We start from the raw sequence: 20,186 nt of genomic DNA, 5'->3' as shown, positions 1-20,186 counted from the left end.
AGTGGGTGGGCCTACGCCCTCCAAGGCCCACCCACGGCTGCACCCCTGCCCAGTCATGTGAAATCCATAGATTAGGGACTAAGGAATTCATTTCAATTGACTGATTTCCTTATATGAACTGTAACTCAGTAAAATCTTAAGAAATTGTTGCATGTTGCGTTTTATATTTTTTGTTCAGTAGTGATTAATGAGTGAATAAGCTAACAAACAAATGAAGGAACAAAATAAGGAAGGAGCTTTAATTCCAAATGGGACTTACGGTAGTATCCCTCTGCGTCTGTCCAGTTGTCTCGGAGGTTGGGGTTCTCCTTGAAGTCCTTCCCGATACCTGCTGCTCGAAACCTTGCACTCTGCAGTGGCCACAAATCACTTAGTGTTAGTATGACGGGAAACCAATGGTTTTTCCCAATGTTAGTTTTTTTTTCTTCCTTTCAAGAAATCAGTTCTTATTCTGATGGGAATATGTGCTTGATTGAGCTTGCCTGGCGCAATGGAACCAAAGGTACGCAATGGAACCAACGGGTACGCAATGGAACCAAAGGTGGGCAATGGAACCAACGGGTACGCAATGGAACCAACGGGTACGCAATGGAACCAACGGGTACGCAATGGAACCAAAGGTGCGCAATGGAACCAAAGGTGCGCAATGGAACCAAAGGTACGCAATGGAACCAAAGGTGCGCAATGGAACCAAAGGTGCGCAATGGAACCAAAGGTGCGCAATGGAACCAAAGGTGCGCAATGCAACCAAAGGTGCGCAATGGAACCAAAGGTGCGCAATGGAACCAAAGGTACAGTTCCAAAAGTGCAAATGCTGTCCATCTGGCACCTCATGCAGGCCCATTTAAACACTCATTTGAACCAAGGTCTGACTGTCAGGCTACAATACAAAACCACAGTTGAGGCGGTATTCTGACTTGAGATTGACACGCCAAACTTTTGGTCCCGCACTGACACGAACAAATTATTTTACTCTTAAAGTGCCAACTTGCGTTCTCATCCCGACTCAAAATTGGACAAGCAGTTCTCAGTCGCCTCACAGAAAGGTCACCAGAGAAAACGCTGTGGCCCGGTCTAAAGTTACCCGCTGACAGAAGCTTGTTTGGACAGTAATAACACAAGGGCGACCCGAGACACGGACACCACTCTTAGCAACCCTATCTGACAGGATCCTTTTCCATAGACAACTTAATTAAAAAAAAAAAAAAAGTTGAAGACACATTGGCACAAGTCGTGGTGGTCAGATTCCAAACAACGCAATGGAATCAAAGCAACGGGAGGATTACTCACGTCAAAGTAGGCGGCGAACATGTCATCCGATTCAGTAAACATGTCGGGGGCGGAAGGTTTTTTGGGGTTGGTTCCTTCTAGGAAAGAAATGGGCTGGAGTTTAAGATCAAGCACTGTTAATCTGTAAAAGCAACTTGACAACTGCTGCTGTCAATATTACTTTGAAAATATATATATATATTTCATAGATTAAGAAGTCAAGAGTACATGAGAAATTAACATCAAAATAATAAGTAATTGAGTAAACTATGTAATTGAGTTGAACTATATTTGAAAAAGGGTAGCCTAGTGGTTAGAGCGTTGGACTAGTAACCGGAAGGTACGAATCTGTCATTCTGCCCCTGAACAGGCAGTTAACCCACTGTTCCTAGGCTGTCATTGAAAATAAGAATTTGTTCTTAACTGACTTGCCTGGTTAAATAAAGGTAAAATAAATAAAATGTCCAGGAAGTTCGGTGGGTAGGAGCGTTGGGCCAGTAACCGAAAGATTGCTGGATCAAATCCCCGAGCTGACAAGGTAAAAAAAAATCTGTCGTTCTGTCCCTAAGTAATGCAGTTAACCCACTGTTCCCCGGGTGCTGAAGACGTGGATGTTGATTAAGGCAGCCCCCCCCCACCTCTCTGATTCAGAGGGATTGGGTTAAATGCTCAAGACACATTTCAGTTGAAGGCATTCAGTTGTACAACTGACTAGGTATCCCCTTTCCACTTCTGAATCACTACTACTAGTCTGACGACTACTACTGAGCCTGCAATTGCTGCTACTGCTGGGCTGATTACTACTACTACTAAGCTGACTACTACTACTGCATCAGACAAACAAAACATCCCGAGTGCTGCTGTTTCTGCTACTACTGCATCAGACAAACAAAACATCCCGAGTGCTGCTGTTTCTGCTACTACTGCATCAGACAAACATCCCGAGTGCTGCTGTTTCTGCTACTACTGCATCAGACAAACAAACATGCGGAGTGTTGCTGTTACTACTACTACTGTATCAGACAAACACCCACCTGGGTCAGACACTTCCTGGTATTAACAACAGAGTAATCTATGGTTTCCATAATGTACCAAGCGAAGATCAATTAGTTGAAAGTATTTAACATAGGTCTATGTCTTAGTTGACAGGTCTGATGTACACACACACTTATATACAGCACATATGTTTACCATCTTTCTCCTGTTCGATGAGGTTGTGCTTAGCCTTGATGTTTTCTTCAAAGGTGTCCACGTTTTCCCGCTCGTACTCCTTGACGTCGGCCGTCACACGCTCCAGGATGTCGTCCGGCGAGGGCGAGCGGCTGCGCTGGCTGCTCTGCGGGCTGCCGGGCTCCGACATGTTACTGTCCTCGTTCCCTCCCTTGTACTTCTGTTCACAGAAAAATAACACACACACACACGCGTCAAGCAAAAATATGCAAGCACAGGCACGAGAATATGTATAGAAACAGACAATATGTATAAAAGTCGAGCAGAATCCCAAAACTTCCTTAATAAGACAGATTGCACACGAGCTGTTAACCTGATATAATATAATATTTAACAAAGAGACACACCACATAGGATATTACAGTGCCACAGATCACTTTGATAGGATAGTCACAATCGGAGCTCATCCAGTTTATTCTCTAGTGATTATAAACATGATACATTTTAAAATGAGCACCCTTTCCTAAATAATAAAACATTAAAATTGTGCATACAAAATCATCTCTATATGGTCACAATTATTGGTATGCTGGGAGGGCCTACAGGAATTCTGGTTGTTGGTGGACAGGGAGAGAGAGAGAGAGAGAGAGAGGGAGGGAGGTTTGTGGATAGGCAGAGAGCGAGAGAGAGAGGTTGGGGGACAGGGAGAGCAGGGTTGGTGGACAGGGAGAGTGAGAGAGGGGAGGGTTACATTTTCCAGGAATACAGAACACACTGCCCTCCCTCCCTCTCTGTCGCTCAGCCCAGCCTTCTTCCTGCCTACCGATGTAGTCATCTTACACAACAATCAGAAACTAATGTGATCAACACACCAGGACCCGATCAGCCAATCAAAAAGGTGGGCGTGCCATTAAGCATTTTGATTGACTCCCTTGGCACTTAGCAACACAAAACCTGGGATTAGGGGTGTGGCCAGAGTATTGGCACTGCACACAGTGTCCAACGCCATTCGCATTGTTGAACTAACAATAAAACAGCTGTGCGTGTCATGTTTGCATGCCGTGCATGACAATAGCCAATAAAGAAAGGTTAAAATACATATTGTAGCAACATGGCTGTGTGGCTCTGGTTAAATTAGGTCGGCGCAGAGGGGATGATGATTAGTGTCATTAGTCTTTTTACCCACCTGGACGATGGCCAGACGCTGTAGCCTCCGCTGTTCGATGAGAGCCTCCTCGTCGTCCTCATCCACATCGTAATCTTCCAGCCTATTACAGGACACGTCAACACACACATACAATGTGGTCGTCCACCCCACAACCATTGACAAAAGCTTATATTGCAAATAAAAAAATGGTGTGTGATTTAATTAATGACATTGAAATGGATTAATGTTGTATCATTTGTGTATGATCCATCCATTCAACACGTCTGAGGTAAACAGTAAGCAAATAAAAATTAAAATCCCAAGTGAACTGCCTACACTTCATCTTCAGAGTCCTCCTTGTCGACCTTCATTCCCTCCGAGAGGCTGCCCTTGAACTTGTCTTCTCTGTCCCGGCTCAGTCTCTGTCTCCCCTCCTGGGATCTGGAACCCCACCGCGGCCTCCTTTCCATCCTGTCCCGATCCAATGACCTATGTAGAAGAGTCGCAGGAAAGAAAAGCAAAAGCCAGGTGCAATATGTAAGATTTCCCAATGTTCAATGGTCATTTCAATTAATGATACACAGTGCATTCGGAAAGTATTCAGACCCCTTCCCCTTTTCCAAATTTTGTTCTGATACAGCCTTTTTCTAAAATGTATATATATATAAAAAAAATCCTCAATCTACACACAATACCCCATAATGACAAAGTGAAAACACATTTTAGCAAGTGCATTTAAAAAAAACAAACAACAGAAATACCTTATTTACATAAGTATTCAGACCCTTTGCTATGAGACATGAAATTGAGCTCAGGTGTATCCTGTTTTCACAACTTGATTGGAGTCCACCTGTGGTAAATTCAATTGATTGGACATGATTTGGAAAGGCACACACACACACAACCAATCAAAAGTAAGGACATAACGACTCATTTTTACCATTTTCTACATTGTAGAATAATAGTGACAACATCAAAACTATGAAATAACATAATGGAATCAAGTAGAAACAACCCCAAAAGTTTTTAAATCAAAATATTTTATATTTGAGACTCTTCAAAGTAGCCAACCATTGCTTTGCGCCCGCTTGGCATTCTTGAAACCAGCTTCATGAGGAAGTCATCTGGAATGCTTTTACAACAGTTTTGAAGGAGTTTCCACATATGTTGAGCACTTGTTGGCTGCTTTTCCTTCACTCTTGGGTCCAACTCATCCCAAACCATCTCAATTGGGTTGAGGTCAGGTGATTGGGGAGGCCAGGTCTTCCGATGCAGCAATTCTTCTTGGTCAAATAGCCCTTAAACAGCCTGGAGGTGTGTTTTGGGTCATTGTACGGCTGAAAAACAAATGATAGTCCCACCAAGCGCAAACCAGATGGGATGGCGTATCGCTGCAGAATTAATGCTATGGTAGCCATGCTGGTTAAGTGTGCCTTGAATTCTAAAAGACCAAGTGGTGGACAAGGCGGTTGGAAACAAAAATCTCAAATTTGGACTCAGACCAAAAAACAGATTTCCACTGGCATAATTTCCATTGCTCATGTTTCTTGGCCCAAGCAAGTCTCTTCTTGTTGGTGTCCTTTAATAGTGGTTTCTTTGCAGCAACTTGACCATGAAGGCCTGATTCACGCAGTCTCCTCGGAATAGTTGATGTTGAGATGTGTCTGTTACTTGAACTCTGGGAAGCATTTATTTGGGCTGCAACCTAAGGCGCAGTTAATTGCCGATTTCTGAGGCTGGTAACTATAAATTAACTTGTCCTCTGCAGCAGAGGTAACTCTGGGTCTTCCTTTCCTGTGGCGGTCCTCATTAGAGCTAGTTTCATCTTGATGATTTTTGATGGTTTTTGCGACTGCACTTGAAGAAACCTTCATGTCTTAAAGTAATGACGGACTCTCTTTGCTTTTTTGAGCTGTTTTTGCCATAATATGGACTTGGTCTTTTACCAAATAGGGCTATCTTCTGTATACCACCCCTACCTTGTCACAACACAACTGATTGGGACAAACACATTAAGAAGGAAAGAAATTCCACAAATTAACAAGACAACTGTTAATTGAAATGCATTCCGGGTGACTACCTCATGAAGCTACTTGAGAGAATGCCAAGTGTGTGCAAAGCTGTCATCAAGGCAAAGGGTGGCTACTTTAAAGAACCGTAAATATAAAACATATTTTGAAGGGCCTCCCAAATGGCGCAGTGGTTTAAGGTAGTGCTAGCTGTGTCACTAGAGATCCTGGTTTGAGTCCAGGCTGTCGCAGCCGGCTGAGGTTAGGGGAGGGTTTGGCCGGCTGGGATGTTCTTGTCCCATCGCCCACTAGCGACTCCTGTGTCGGGCCTGCGCAAAGCACACATTGTGTCAAGAACAAGTGCAGCTTGACTGTGTTGTGTTTCGGAGGACGCACGGCCCTCGACCTTCGCCTCTCCGAGTCCATACGGGAGTTGCGGCAATGGGACAATTAGATACCACAAAATTGAGGAGAAAAAAGGGTAAAATAATAAAATATTTTTGATTTGTTTAACACTTTTTGATTACAACATCCATGTGTGTTAATTCATAGTTTTGATGTCTTCACTATTATTCTACAATGTAAAAAACTGTACAAATAAAGATAAACTCTGGAATGAGTAGGTGTCCAAACTTTTGCCTTGTACACAGTTGATAGTTCATGTCAGAGCAAAAACCATGCCATGAGGTCGAAGTAATTGTCTGTAGAGCTCCGAGACAGGATTGTGTCAAGGCAAAGATCTGGGAAAGGGTACCAAACTATTTCTGCAACATTGAAAGTCCCTCAGAACACAGTGGCCTGTGGAACCACCAAGACTCTTCCTAGAGCTGGCTTCCCGGCCAAACTGAGAATTCAGGGGAGAAGGGTCTTGGACAGGGAGATGACCACCACATTTCACTGAACTGCTCCTGTAAACCAACACATTTCACTGCACCTACCCGGTTACGTGACAATACAATTAGAAGAACTATGATAACCTCAAAATAGGTAAGTTGCAACACTCCCCATTTATTTATTTATTTATATATTTATTTATTTATTTATTTATATATATATATATATGGTCTACTTGGACCGAAACGTCATGACTTGTGTATTTTTAGACTCACAGACATATACACAACACAGGCGGGGACAGTACAGTTATCAGACATGTTGGGACAGAAGTACCTCCACCCACCTCCTCCTGAATGGAGACCTGCTGCGTCTTCTGGGAGAGCAACACCGCCGCCTGAATGGTGAGCGGCTGAGCCTTCGCCGGGCACCTAGAGCTGCGCTGGCATCCCTACGGCCGCCCGCTTCGTCCTGGCTCCGAATCCTGAAAGACACACAGCAACAGGACAAGGTTGTCACACATTCAATGTTCACCATGCATTACCTAAAAAAAAAAAAAGGGTGTGTGATTTGATTTGGACACGATTCAATGTGGATGACGTAAACTGGACTATGTTTGGATGGGAATATCACGGCATCTTCCACATGGCAATTAAGTACTGGTTTTACATCAACACTCCTTTCTTTGCCCTATATTTACATTTATATTTCTTTATGATTATTTTATCCCAGCCCCCATCCCAGCAGGAGGCCTTTTGTCTTTTGGTACGCCGTCATTGTAAATAAGAATTTGTTCTTAACTGACTTGCCTAGTTAAATAAGGTTAAATAAATCAAATAAATACTGGCTAAAGCAGCTGTCTACTTGCAATTAGAGAGTTGGGCTAGTAACTGAAATGTCACCAGTTTTGAATACCCGAGTAGACAATGTTGAGGTGCTCTTGGGCAAAGAACTTAACCTTAATTTGCTCCAGGGGCGCTGTACTACTATGGCTGACCCTGTAAAACACATTTCACTGCACCCATCATACTGCTACGGCTGACCCTGTAAAACACATTTCACTGCACCCATCATACTGCTACGGCTGACCCTGTAAAACAACACATTTTACTGCACCCATCATACTGCTACGGCTGACCCTGTAAAACACATTTCACTGCACCCATCATACTGCTACGGCTGACCCTGTAAAACACATTTCACTGCACCCATCATACTGCTACGGCTGACCCTGTAAAACACATTTTACTGCACCTATCATACTGCTACGGCTGACCCTGGAAAACACATTTCACTGCACCCATCATACTGCTACGGCTGACCCTGTAAAACACATTTCACTGCACCCATCATACTGCTACGGCTGACCCTGTAAAACACATTTCACTGCACCCATCATACTGCTACGGCTGACCCTGTAAAACACATTTTACTGCACCCATCATACTGCTACGGCTGACCCTGTAAAACACATTTCACTGCACCCATCCGGTGTATGTGACGATATAACATCTTGTTATTATTTTAAATGAGGTGTAGTTTTAAAATGTGAGCCCCTTAACCATCCTCGGTGTGGTGTCTAAACACCATCGTATTCACTAGAAACCAAACGGAAGCGACCAGCTGAAATGGAGAGGGACTAAGCTACATTTGCCCCAAAAGAAACACTACGCTTCATTGTAAACTGTTTCGCTACAGTGTGAACTAATGAATACAGCCCCAATGCTCATGGTCTATTCCAGCAGGAGAGTGACAACCCCGAACCTAATAGTTTGTCACAATATGTTAACAGTAAATTAATTTGTGGAGAAGATATTGTGAGAAGATGCATCTCCTCCGTGAAAACAAAGTTGCCTGTTTATCTGTATTAAACACAAAAGGCCAGATTTCTTAACTCATCAAGTTGGATGTTTTTTTTTTGTGATGCGTGTGTGTGTGTGAGGCATGAGGCCAAACAATGTCCTGACCTGCCAGGTGAGAGTCTCAGTCGGTCCACCGCTCTCCTTTGACTCTCTGGGGGGCTCGGGTGGCCCCCTCTGAGTGGTGGCGGTGACCTGGCCCTTCGCTCGGTGGAGGCCCGGAGGTCCCGGCACTGTGATGGGGACTTGCTGCGCTGCAGCTGGGAGGCAGGACCTGGCGGCCTCCCTTGGAGGCCAGGAGAGCAGTTCTCATTCCCAGAGGAAGCGTCCTTGGCGGGGGACTTGATCGCCTTCTTGTGTTTGTCCTGGCTTTGTGCCTCTCTGCTTTGAGCCGGCAGGGTAGGCTGCTTGCTAGTGCCAGGAGGAAACTTTGACGCCTGTGCCCTTTCCTTGAAGCAATCTGCACTCCTGGAATGTCTCCTGTTGTCTCTATCCCTGGACGTGCTCAGTCCTCTCATCTGATCCTTGGTCTTGCCGTCCATCTTTCTCTTCCTGCCGTTTTTATTGGGATTGTTCTGCTTAGCTTTGCCGGGGCGTCTGTCGACTCTCGCTGGACTCCACCGGTGTCTTTAGCAGTCTGCGAGCCTGAGCCAGCCATGTGCCCCGTTGCCCCTTTCCAGAAGTGCTGCCCGTTGCACATCCTCTCCCCCTGAATCTCCTCCTCCACCCCAGAGTGGTATCCCTGGAATATGAGAGCCATGCCCGACTGTACCCCCCTGCCACCCTCAGTCATTTCACTGTCGAGCTCGGCTTGGATCAAGGCCCTCTGTTTCTCCAGCTCCTCCAGAAGCGCCATCTCATCGTCTTCCAGTCTCTGCGGCTTGGCGGAGGAAGAGTATGGGAAAGCGTTGTCGTCGCCACCGGTGGGGAAGCCGTCAGTCAAGGGGCCGTCTTTACGTTTGTGCTTTTTGTGCTTGTGCCGGTGCTTGTGGCGTCGCGCCTTGTCATCAGGTGAAGACTGCTTGTGTCTCTTGTGTTTGCTGCGGTGCCTGTGTTTCTTTTTCTTGGTCTTAGCGGAGGTCGCGGCGACCATGAGCGTCGACGAACTGGCCTCTGCCTTCCCTCCTTCCTCCTCTGACAGGTCCTGGTTTTCCTCTTCATTGCCACTCTCTGCTTTCTCTCCCCTGCACATGACAGGACATGGGAAGGAGTAATGTAATGATTAATCAACTAGAATGCTCCATGGTAATCGGTTCATTTGACAACTATTGCTGGTTTAATATACAACAACTAGTTGTGCAACTTGAGTGTTTCTCAGACCTTTCCCTGTGGACCCCCAGTCGTTACACAATTTTGTTGCAGTTTGAACAAGCCCACCTGATTCAATTAGCTAGTCAGGGGCTTGATGATTGGCAAGTTGAATCAGATGGTCGAGCTATTGATTATAGCAAACGGCTGGGGGTCTCGGCTAACCTTGTCCAGTATTTATCCTAGTTTCTTTACCATAACATAGGTTTGTAAGCTAGCTAGCTAGAAGCGAAACAGACTCTGGCTAGCACCTAACAACGCGTATATAAGACGATTTTTTTCGAAACAATAACTGGTTATGACCACACGCAGAATAACCTATATGGAAAACTATACATTTTAGCTACCTAAAACACAATTTAAAAAATATCTTACGCTTGTTTTTTCTCGCTGTCACCAGTTAACATTATAAAGTCAATGGCAGCCATTTTCAGTGAGGGGATTCGATTAATCTCGTCCAGGCGCCCGTTTCAGCGTGTTTCGCATTAGCTAAAAGTTGATGGCATTCAATGTGGGACAGTCTGCCTCCCGGGCGTGAGCCAGTTGCCCCGTTCAAAGCCCGTGACGAAGTTGGCTAAAAACAAATATGTTGTAATTTAGCACGTGTTGTAATTAGTAGGAGGACTCTGTGATTTCCCATGCAAATGTGATTGCATGGGAAATTCCCCCAAAAATGTATGGAAAATAGATGTTTCTGGACGATGCACCATGTTACCTTGTTGACAAAATGAGCGAGCGACACAGATTACTGTTCGAGTTGAAATGGAGCTCCTACCCAGTGCCCCGGAGTTCAGCGTAATCGAATAGGCATATCGTTTACTTTGGACATGCGCAATGGATAGGAAAGCGAGACAAACCAAAGCGTTGTCTTTAAATTATTTTTCGTCTGTATCCTCTATATGAGAGATTTCGAAATAATTCATCTTCCTTTTGCGTATACTTTGATTTTTACAAGCTATTATACAATGACTTATTACATCAAATGTTTCAAGAAGACAATAAGTAATTTACTGCACATAAACTAAGCATACCATTGACAGTGGTCCCTAAAAAGTCAGCATGGGTTTGGCTCATTTGCAATCTTGGATCCAGTTTGTTTCGGAATCGGGAATGTTTACATTTCATACTGTAAGCATATAATCATGGCTGACATAACGGGGACATCATTGTCGGATAATCTAACTAGCTATGGACTGTAGGTCTATGTTAACATTTGCTGGCTAGCTAGCTACCTGAAACTTCTGGTGATGACTGACAAGATGTTTTAACAAATGTAAAGTTAGTGGTTGCACATTCAGTGTTTACAGCCCTTAGCCGTGGTATATTGGCCATACAGTATATCACAAACCCCAAAGGTGCATTATTGCTTATTATAAACTGGTTATAACATAATTAGAGGATACCCCTGGTATATGATCTGTTAAAAATTGGGTGGTTCGAGCCGTGAAGGCTGATTGGCTGAAGTATGTGGTATATCAGACTGTATACCACGAGTATGACAAAATAATTATTTTTACAGCTCTAATTACGTTGGTAACCAGTTTATAATATCGATAAGGCACCTCCGGGGTTTGTGGTATATATATATATATATAAATATTTTTTTTAACCTTTATTTTACTAGGCAAGTCAGTTAAGAACAAATTCTTATTTTCAATGACGGCCTAGGAACAGTGGGTTAACTGCCTGTTCAGTATACCACAGCTAAGGGCTGTATCCAGGCACTCCGTGCTGCGTCGTGCTTAAGAGCAGCCCTTAGCTGTGGTATATTGGCCATATACAACACACCCTCGGGCCTTATTGCTTAAATATTTCAGCCAATCAGCATTAAGGACTTGAACCACCCAGTTTGTGTGAGTTATAGCACATAAAACATTTTACTGCCACAGACAAATTTGTATTTTATTTCACTTTTATTTAACCAGGTAGGCTAGTTGAGAACAAGTTCTCATTTGCAACTGCGACCTGGCCAAGATAAAGCATAGCAGTGTGAACAGACAACAACACAGAGTTATACATGGAGTAAACAATAAACAAGTCAATAACATAGTACAAAAAAAAGAAAGTCTATATACATTGTGTGCAAAAGGCATGAGGAGGTATGCAATAAATAGGCCATAGGAGTGAATAATTACAATTTACATTTACATTTAAGTCATTTAGCAGACGCTCTTATCCAGAGCGACTTACAAATTGGTGAATTCACCTTCTGACATCAGTGGAACAGCCACTTTACAATAGTGCATCTAAATCATTTAAGGGGGGGGGGGGGGTGAGAAGGATTACTTCATCCTATCCTAGGTATTTAGCAGATTAACACTGGAGTGATAAATGATCAGATGAACATGTGCAGGGAGAGATACTGGTGAGCAAAAGAGCAGAAAAGTAAATAAAATAAAAACAGTATGGGGATGAGGTAGGTAAATTGGGTGGGCTATATACCGATGGGCAGCGATCGGTTAGCTGCTCAGATAGCAGATGTTTAAAGTTGGTGAGGGAGATAAAAGTCTCCAACTTCAGAAATAATGAGTTCATGGATTTTGATGTGAATTCAGGTATTACATTTATTGTCAAACGTCACTATTTTTTGTGCACAAAAAAATATATAAATGTTCTTCTTTTATCAGGAATTTCCTTTTTTTTCTTTGTTAAAATAAAGACAATTATATGCTCCTCTTTTGCATAAATACACTGGGTGTATTCGCAAACCTTAATATATTAACATAAAGTGGAACAAGGCTGCAACCACCAAACACTTGCTCTGTCTACCGCACCTGAATTCACCTGCACTGTCTACCCTACCTGAACTCACCTGCACTGTCTACCCTACCTGAACTCACTTTCTCTGTCTACCCTACCTGAATTCACCTGCACTGTCTACCCTACCTGAACTCACCTGCACTGTCTACCCTACCTGAACTCACTTTCTCTGTCTACCCTACCTGAACTCACCTGCACTGTCTACCCTACCTGAACTCACCTGCACTGTCTACCCTACCTGAACTCACTTGCTCTGTCTACCCTACCTGAACTCACCTGCACTGTCTACCCTACCTGAACTCACCTGCACTGTCTACCCTACCTGAACTCACTTGCTCTGTCTACCCTACCTGAACTCACCTGCACTGTCTACCCTACCTGAACTCACTTGCTCTGTCTACCCTACCTGAACTCACCTGCGCTGTCTCGACTGTCCATAGAGAATGATAGAGAAAGCATCCCTATGTAGTTACCATTATGACATCTGTGACCGCATGGGCAACGCTGTCTAGACTGTCCATAGAGAATGATAGAGAAAGCATCCCTATGTAGTTACCATTATGACATCTGTGACCGCATGGACAACGCTGTCTAGACTGTCCATAGAGAATGATAGAGAAAGCATCCCTATGTAGATCCCAATATGGCGTCTGTGAGCGCCTGGGCAGTGTCATCGAGACAATCTCCATTTTGAAGTGTCACATCTGCTCCTGCCACACCCCCTAGTGGTCATCCAGTGTCTGCTTGACCTGCAGCCATTCCTCCAGTACTCACTCACTCACTCACTCACTCACTCACTCACTCTCTCACTCACTCACTCACTCACTCACTCACTCACTCACTCACTCAATTCAATTAAATTCAAGGGGCTTTATTGGCATGGGAAACATGTGTTAACATTGCCAAAGCAAGTGAGGTAGATAATATATAAAGTGAATATATAAAGTGAAATAAACAATAAAAATTAACTCTCTCTCTCTCTCTCTCCTCTCCTCTCCTCTCCTCTCCTCTCCTCTCCTCTCCTCTCCTCTCCTCTCCTCTCCTCTCCTCTCCTCTCCTCTCCTCTCCCCTTCTGTTGTGTGTGATTGTGTGGTTGGAGACATGTGAGCTGCAACAAGTTCCATTATCAAGGCCTCTACAAATACTCAGTTCTGCCACTTCCACCAGATCGTAATCTCTGCTCAGTCAGTTTATGCTTCTAGCCATTATTATTATTCAAGATCCTGTTACCCTGCTGTACCTGTTTCCCTGCTTGACGCTGTTTATCATCTCACTGCAGTTTTGCCGCCCTGACTCTGGCTCCTGTCTCCTGTTCCACATCACGAAGTGTACATCTGCAGAGTGTGCCAGTTTACCAGCATCCACACACACGTACTGGCGAGGCACGACTTAGGAGACCCTGTCTTGAGAAGGCCCATGGCCTAGAGGTGGATGTAGGGGTTGGAGTTGAACTGATCCAAAATGGCTCCCCAGGCTAAAACCTGGAGGATGACCTCCATTCTGGCTCAAAGGATTCTGATGATATCCAGATAGATCATATGGGCTTGGAGCACATGTCCTTCCTGCTGTCCATGTATGGCATACTGCCCAATATCAATCCCGGGTCATGTGACATGGCTCTGAGCTCCAACGCGGATGTGAGCCTACACGTTGCATAGACCTGTGAGGTAAGATAAAAAAAATAGGGGGGGGGACTCGTGTTTCAGATACAGTGAAAATTAAGGTCAAGAGGATAGAATGGTGGACTAGTAAGGAGAGCGTGTTCCTATTGGACGCTGCCGGCTCCATCAACCTGTCCTGTCAGGTATGTATGCCATACATGGACAGCAGGAAGGACATGTGCTCCAAGCCCATATGATCTATCTGGTCATCATCAGCATCCTTTGAGCCAGAATGGAGGTCATCCTCCAGGTTTTAGCCTGGGGAGCCATTTTGGATCAGTTCAACTGTCACTACATTGCTGAGAGCCTGCACCAGTTTTATCACAATTTTACCCCACTGTCTATATTCCACCAGACATTGTTCAGAGGAACACATATACATTTACTGTCAGCGTCGTGTGTATAGGTGGCAGGGAAGTCAGGTACAGGAGAGTCAAAATGAAGTGTAAATGGAGTATTTTAATAAATGTCAACAGAACATGCTCCATAACACTAAAACGTACAGACATGAAAAAACATGGGTACGAGGACCCGTCGCGCAACAAAACAACAAAATAACAACACTGACATTTGAACATTCTCTGACAAAGACATGAGGGGAAACAGAGGGTTAAATACACAACAGGTAATGAATGGGATTGAAAACAGGTGTGTGGGAAGACAAGACAAAAATGGATCAATGAAAAATGGATCAATGATGGCTAGAAGACCGGTGACGTCGAACGCCGAGCACCGCCCGAACAAGGAGGGCAACGACTTCGGCAGAAGTCGTGACATTTACACTAACATAGATTCTATAAATGTTTAAGTTTTACTCACTTGTTCCCATGTCTCTCTTCCAGATCTGCTGCACAAACATATTCTTTCAGAACTTAAAGCCTTTGGGGACAGACTGACTGACAGATGCGGGTGGACTGAGTACCGATGTTGTCTAGGTGGCTTACCTGTTCCCTCCCTGCGTCATAGCCCCTCCCTGCGTTATAGCCCCTCCCTGCACCATAGCCCCTCCCTGCACCATAGCCCCTCCCTGCATCACAGCCCCTCCCTGCCCATAGCCCCTCCCCTGCACCATAGCCCCTCCCTGCACCATAGCCCCTCCCTGCACCATAGCCCATAGCCCCTCCCTGCACCATAGCCCCTCCCTGCATCATAGCCCCCCCCCTGCACCATAGCCCTCACCATAGCCCCCTCCCTGCACCATAGCCCCTCCCTGCTCCATAGCCCCTCCCTGCACCATAGCCCCTCCCTGCACCATAGCCCCTCCCTGCACCATAGCCCCTCCCTGCACCATAGCCCCTCCCTGCACCATAGCCCCTCCCTGCACCATAGCCCCTCCCTGCATCATAGCCCCTCCCTGCACCATAGCCCCTCCCTGCACCATAGCCCCTCCCTGCACCATAGCCCCTCCCTGCACCATGGCCCCTCCCGGCACCATAGCCCCTCCTGCACCATAGCCCCTCCCTGCACCATAGCCCCTCCCTGCACCATAGCCCCTCCCTGCACCATAGCCCCTCCCTGCACCATAGCCCCTCCCTGCACCATGCCCATGCCCCCTCCCTGCATAGCCCCTCCCTGCACCATAGCCCCTCCCTGCACCATAGCCCCTCCCTGCACCATAGCCCCTCCCTGCACCATAGCCCCTCCCTGCACCATAGCCCCCCCTGCACCATAGCCCCTCCCTGCACCATAGCCCCTCCCTGCACTGCCCTCCCTGCATCATAGCCCCTCCTGCACCATAGCCCCTCACTGCACCATAGCCCCTCACTGCACCATAGCCCCTCCCTGCACCATAGCCCCTCCCTGCACCAGAGCCCCTCCCTGCACCATGGCCCCTCCCTGCACCATGGCCCCTCCCTGCACCATAGCTCCTCCCTGCACCATAGCCCCTCCCTGCACCAGCGCCCCTCCCTGTACCAGAGCCCCAAAGCACCAAACCAACCTTCTCATTGTGTGCACCTAAAATATTTATAAGCATTTGGTCTGGACATAGCCCCAATTTGAATTCAGTAAAAATCCATCTGTGAAGTAATCACTGATTAGACGACACAAGGGCTCAACCACATGGCTTTCAGGAAAGATGCACTTCTGAATCATTTGAACAGGGCTCCGGTTAGCTACTGTATCAAATCTATTCTGATGAATTTTCACAAGTTGGTGTTTTAACACAGTTGAATAAGTTAATTATATCAACTATACGTTTTTGAATATTAAAGGGGCAATCTGTGATTGGTACTTCCATTTTGGACATTTAAAGTATTATACCCATTGATTCTTAAAGAATATAACTTATAAAAATGCCTCATGAGCTTAGCAACTGTCATATCCAATCAGCAACCAACATATCATTTTTCCCCCATTTTATTTGTAGACAATGTAATTGTAAACAAACATTTTATAGCCAAATTATTTTTCAACCATATATTTAATATAATGACTATATACCTTGCATTAACGGCTCTGCTCATGAATTTGAGATTGGTTATATTTCTCCCATTCATCTCTCAGCTGTTTACCAAAACAATGGCATGGTATCCGATTTGTTGTTTGATCTGCAGATTACCAATTTAAACATTCTCCTCTCCAACTCACATGCGCGCTTCAAGGAAGTTCACCCACGAAAGCAATTACACACAAGACCTTTTTATTTTATTTTTTAATTTGACCTTTATTTAACTAGGCAAGTCAGTTAAGAACAAGGGGCTGAAGCAGACAAGAAGAAGGAACGTAGAGGAGGGGCAGAAAAGAGTTCTGCTGTTCCCTTTGCAACAGGAAGTCACTCAGAGGTGTCAGTAGCCCCTTTTACCACAAGGGGTCAGAGTTCAGTGGAAGATCATTACAAAAGAAACTTACAGTAATGAGTGCATACATTTTGTGTTTTTCATTTGTACTGTTCCCCTGTGGGAATCAAACCCACAACCCTGGAATTGCAAGTGCCATGCTCTACCAACTGAGCCACACAGGACTTTTATGACCTTTAACCTCAAGCCTATTACAGATGCTTTGACTGTTGACTCGTTTTTTCATTTTTTTTTTCAGACCATACAGTATACACTTTCAACAATAAAACTTGTCACAAAAAATCCTGTACAACTCAACCGGAATGACGCGTAACACACTGTAGGACCATCTGGTGATTATAATGGGAGCACATAATAATTAAATGCCACAGTGTGTGTTGAGAGAGGCATATAATAGAGAAAAGCCCATGGTATACAAACTACAACCCTTTAGGCCTAATCTATACACAATTGATGAAGCATTGATGTATACAGTAGTGCTTAATTTTTTTTTTTTAAACTTCATAGTTTGGAGTTCATTTTAAAGTATGACCATGTTATGAATTCATCTCCATGACAGAAAGTTCACCACCACATGGGCATTTTATTTAACTAGGCAAGTCAGTTAAGAACAACTTCTTATTATCAATGACTGCCTAGGAACAGTGGGTTAACTGCCTGTTCAGGGGCAAAACAACAGATTTGTACCTTGTCAGCTCGGGGATATGAACTTGCAACCTTCCGGTTACTAATCCAACACTCTAACCACTAGGCTACCCTGCCTCCCTGACATGCAGCAGGCGACAAGCCATGTTGAGTGTCCCCATTGCCACTTCAAGCACCCGGCCCCAGGCCTCACTGGTACAGCACCTCCGTGTTCACACAGATCATGTTTTTATACCATGGCCAATCGTCCTACAGTAACGGGTACTGTAGGCAGTACAAGGATACATACACATTTTAATACATGTTGTGTCATTTAGCAGATGCTCTTATCCTGAGTGATACACACGCACGCACACACACACACGCACGCACGCACGCACACACACACTCGTACTAGTGTTATTCATGACATGTGTAGTAGTAAGGCACTTGTAGATATCAGACGTGTCTGTTTAAGAAATTATGTGTTAGACGTTTAATGTAGTTTTATTTTACTTTTTATTTTTTTTTACAGAAAAGCTGGAGATGCAAAAGCCAGTGAACACCGTCAGAGTGGTGACTGGACCCTCACTTTCCTGTTGTTCGCTGGTTCCTACCAGGGTGGGGGGGGTGTCACTGTGGCCCAATTTTATTACAGAACCTTTCCCACACATTCTGTCTCAGCAAGTGCTTTGAGGGCTGTGTGGCCATGGTAACAGTAGTGAGGTTACATAATATGCCATGGGGTTGAAGACTGGAATGTTCATCCCATATAGGCCAATGTTCCTTTCCACTGACATGATATGAACATCAAAAGTCACTATATTTAGTAGAATGCATTGTTTTTCCTAGATATTTTCCCTAAAGTGGGGCCAGGCCCTTTCGAGAAACTTGCAGGAAAGCAGACACCAATGTTTACAATATATTGTTGACATTTCCTTTAGGAATTGGGATGCAATGGGCAACAGAGCAAGTAATATGAGATACGCAGTTTTGTTTCTGAACAAAAATGTTTGTCGTTGATTGTTGGAAAGCTACTGAACCCCATAATAGATGCTTTTGTGTGCCACCCTATGGGACTCCCAATCACAGCTAGTTGTGATACAGCCTGGATTCAAACCAGGGTGTCTGTAGTGATGTCTCAAGCACTGATATGCAGTGCTTTAGACTGCTGCACCACTCGGGAGCAACCAAGTCTGCCATTGAAACCCCATTATTAAGTAGCTACCTACTCTGGCCAAATAAAAAAGTGATTTTTTGGTTAGCTTTGGGTTTAAAAGTTAGCTTTGGGTTTAAAAAGGGTTTTCCTACTATTCCTGGAGTGCAGAGTTCCCAACCCGTCCTTGAGGGCCACAGTCACATTGTTTAACTTTGCTTTAAAGACCCCCTGTAGAGACTTAGTAAAAAAACAAATACGTTCAACTGTTCAGCTTGCGGCTATGGAAACCTGACCTGTTCACCGGACGTGCTACTGTACCTCGTCCCGGACTTGCTGTTTTTCGAATCTCTCTCTCTCTCTCTCTCTCTCTCTCTCTCTCTCTCTCTACTGGACCTGTTGTCTCGAACTCTGAATGCTCGGCTATGAAAAGCCAACTGACATTTACTCCTGAGGTGCTGACCTGTTGCACCCCCTGTTGCACCCTCTGTTGCACCCTCGACAACCACAGTGATTATTATTATTTGACCCTGTTGGTCATTTATGAACTTTTCAACATCTTGGCCATGTACTACAACAGGTAAACTACACATAGGTAAACACACACACACACACACACACACACACACACACACACACACACACACACACACACACACACACACACACACACACACACACACACACAGCTCTTTAGAGTTCATGTTAATCGTTTGCAAAGTCTCTCTACTCCTCAATGGTAGCCTCTGTCTACCTCACCAGTCTCCCACACACTAGCTCACTGTAAGAAAGCTCTCTCTCTCTCCCTCCAGCTCTCTCTCTCTCTCCCTCTCCATCTCTCCCTCTCCATCTCTCTCTCCATCTCTCTCTCTCCATCTCTCTCGCTCTCCATCTCTCTCTCTCCCTCTCCATCTCTCTCTCCCTCTCCATCTCTCTCTCCCTCTCCATCTCAATCTCTCTCTCTCTCCATCTCAATCTCTCTCTCTCTCCCCCTCTCCATCTCTCTCTCTCTCCCCTCCCATCTCCATCTCTCTCTCCCCCTCTCCATCTCTCTCTCTCTCCATCTCTCTCCCCCTCTCCATCTCTCTCTCCCTCTCCATCTCTCTCTCCCTCTCCATCTCTCTCTCCATCTCCATCTCTCTCTCCCTCTCTCTCTCTCTTTCTGTAGCATCCAGAAAAAGAGCTTGGACGTCCACGCACGGAGCCACCTCAAAGGCGAGTCTTTCCCCTGCCACCTCTGTCCGTACGCTACGCCGGACCACCAGCGCAATGCACCACCACTCTAGATCGTCCCCCGTATTAGGACCAAGGACACCCAAATGCTCCAAATCCTCTACCTTGGCAGGAAGGGCCCAGCAATCCTGACAAAGTCCTTTCTTTGAGCTGTTTTCAGTAGGCACCAAGCTAAAGAAAATTGACTGATGTAGGGAGGGACTACCCTGGATGTGTCCAATAAGAAACGCTTATTTTCCTTTTCTGTTGCGTGGCCTAATGAACACGACCCTGGTCTTGTATGTAAATATGTAATTAATCTTATTAAACAAGCACATTTATTTTACGACACCACGTACTACTTGATACTACTTTTATT

The 20,186-nt window shown here is 45.0% G+C and overlaps 1 pseudogene; it reads right to left on the bottom strand.

Moving 5' to 3' along the window:
* The window catches only part of LOC135558091 (serine/threonine-protein kinase PRP4 homolog), a 28,865-nt pseudogene extending 13,413 nt beyond the window's left edge, over positions 1-15,452 (bottom strand).
* Positions 15,453-20,186: the final 4,734 nt, after the last annotated feature.

This window comes from Oncorhynchus masou, chromosome 17 (assembly GCF_036934945.1).
Source record: "Oncorhynchus masou masou isolate Uvic2021 chromosome 17, UVic_Omas_1.1, whole genome shotgun sequence".
In the NCBI taxonomy this organism is placed as follows: Eukaryota; Metazoa; Chordata; class Actinopteri; order Salmoniformes; family Salmonidae; genus Oncorhynchus; species Oncorhynchus masou.
This window is presented reverse-complemented; position numbering and strand designations above follow the sequence as displayed.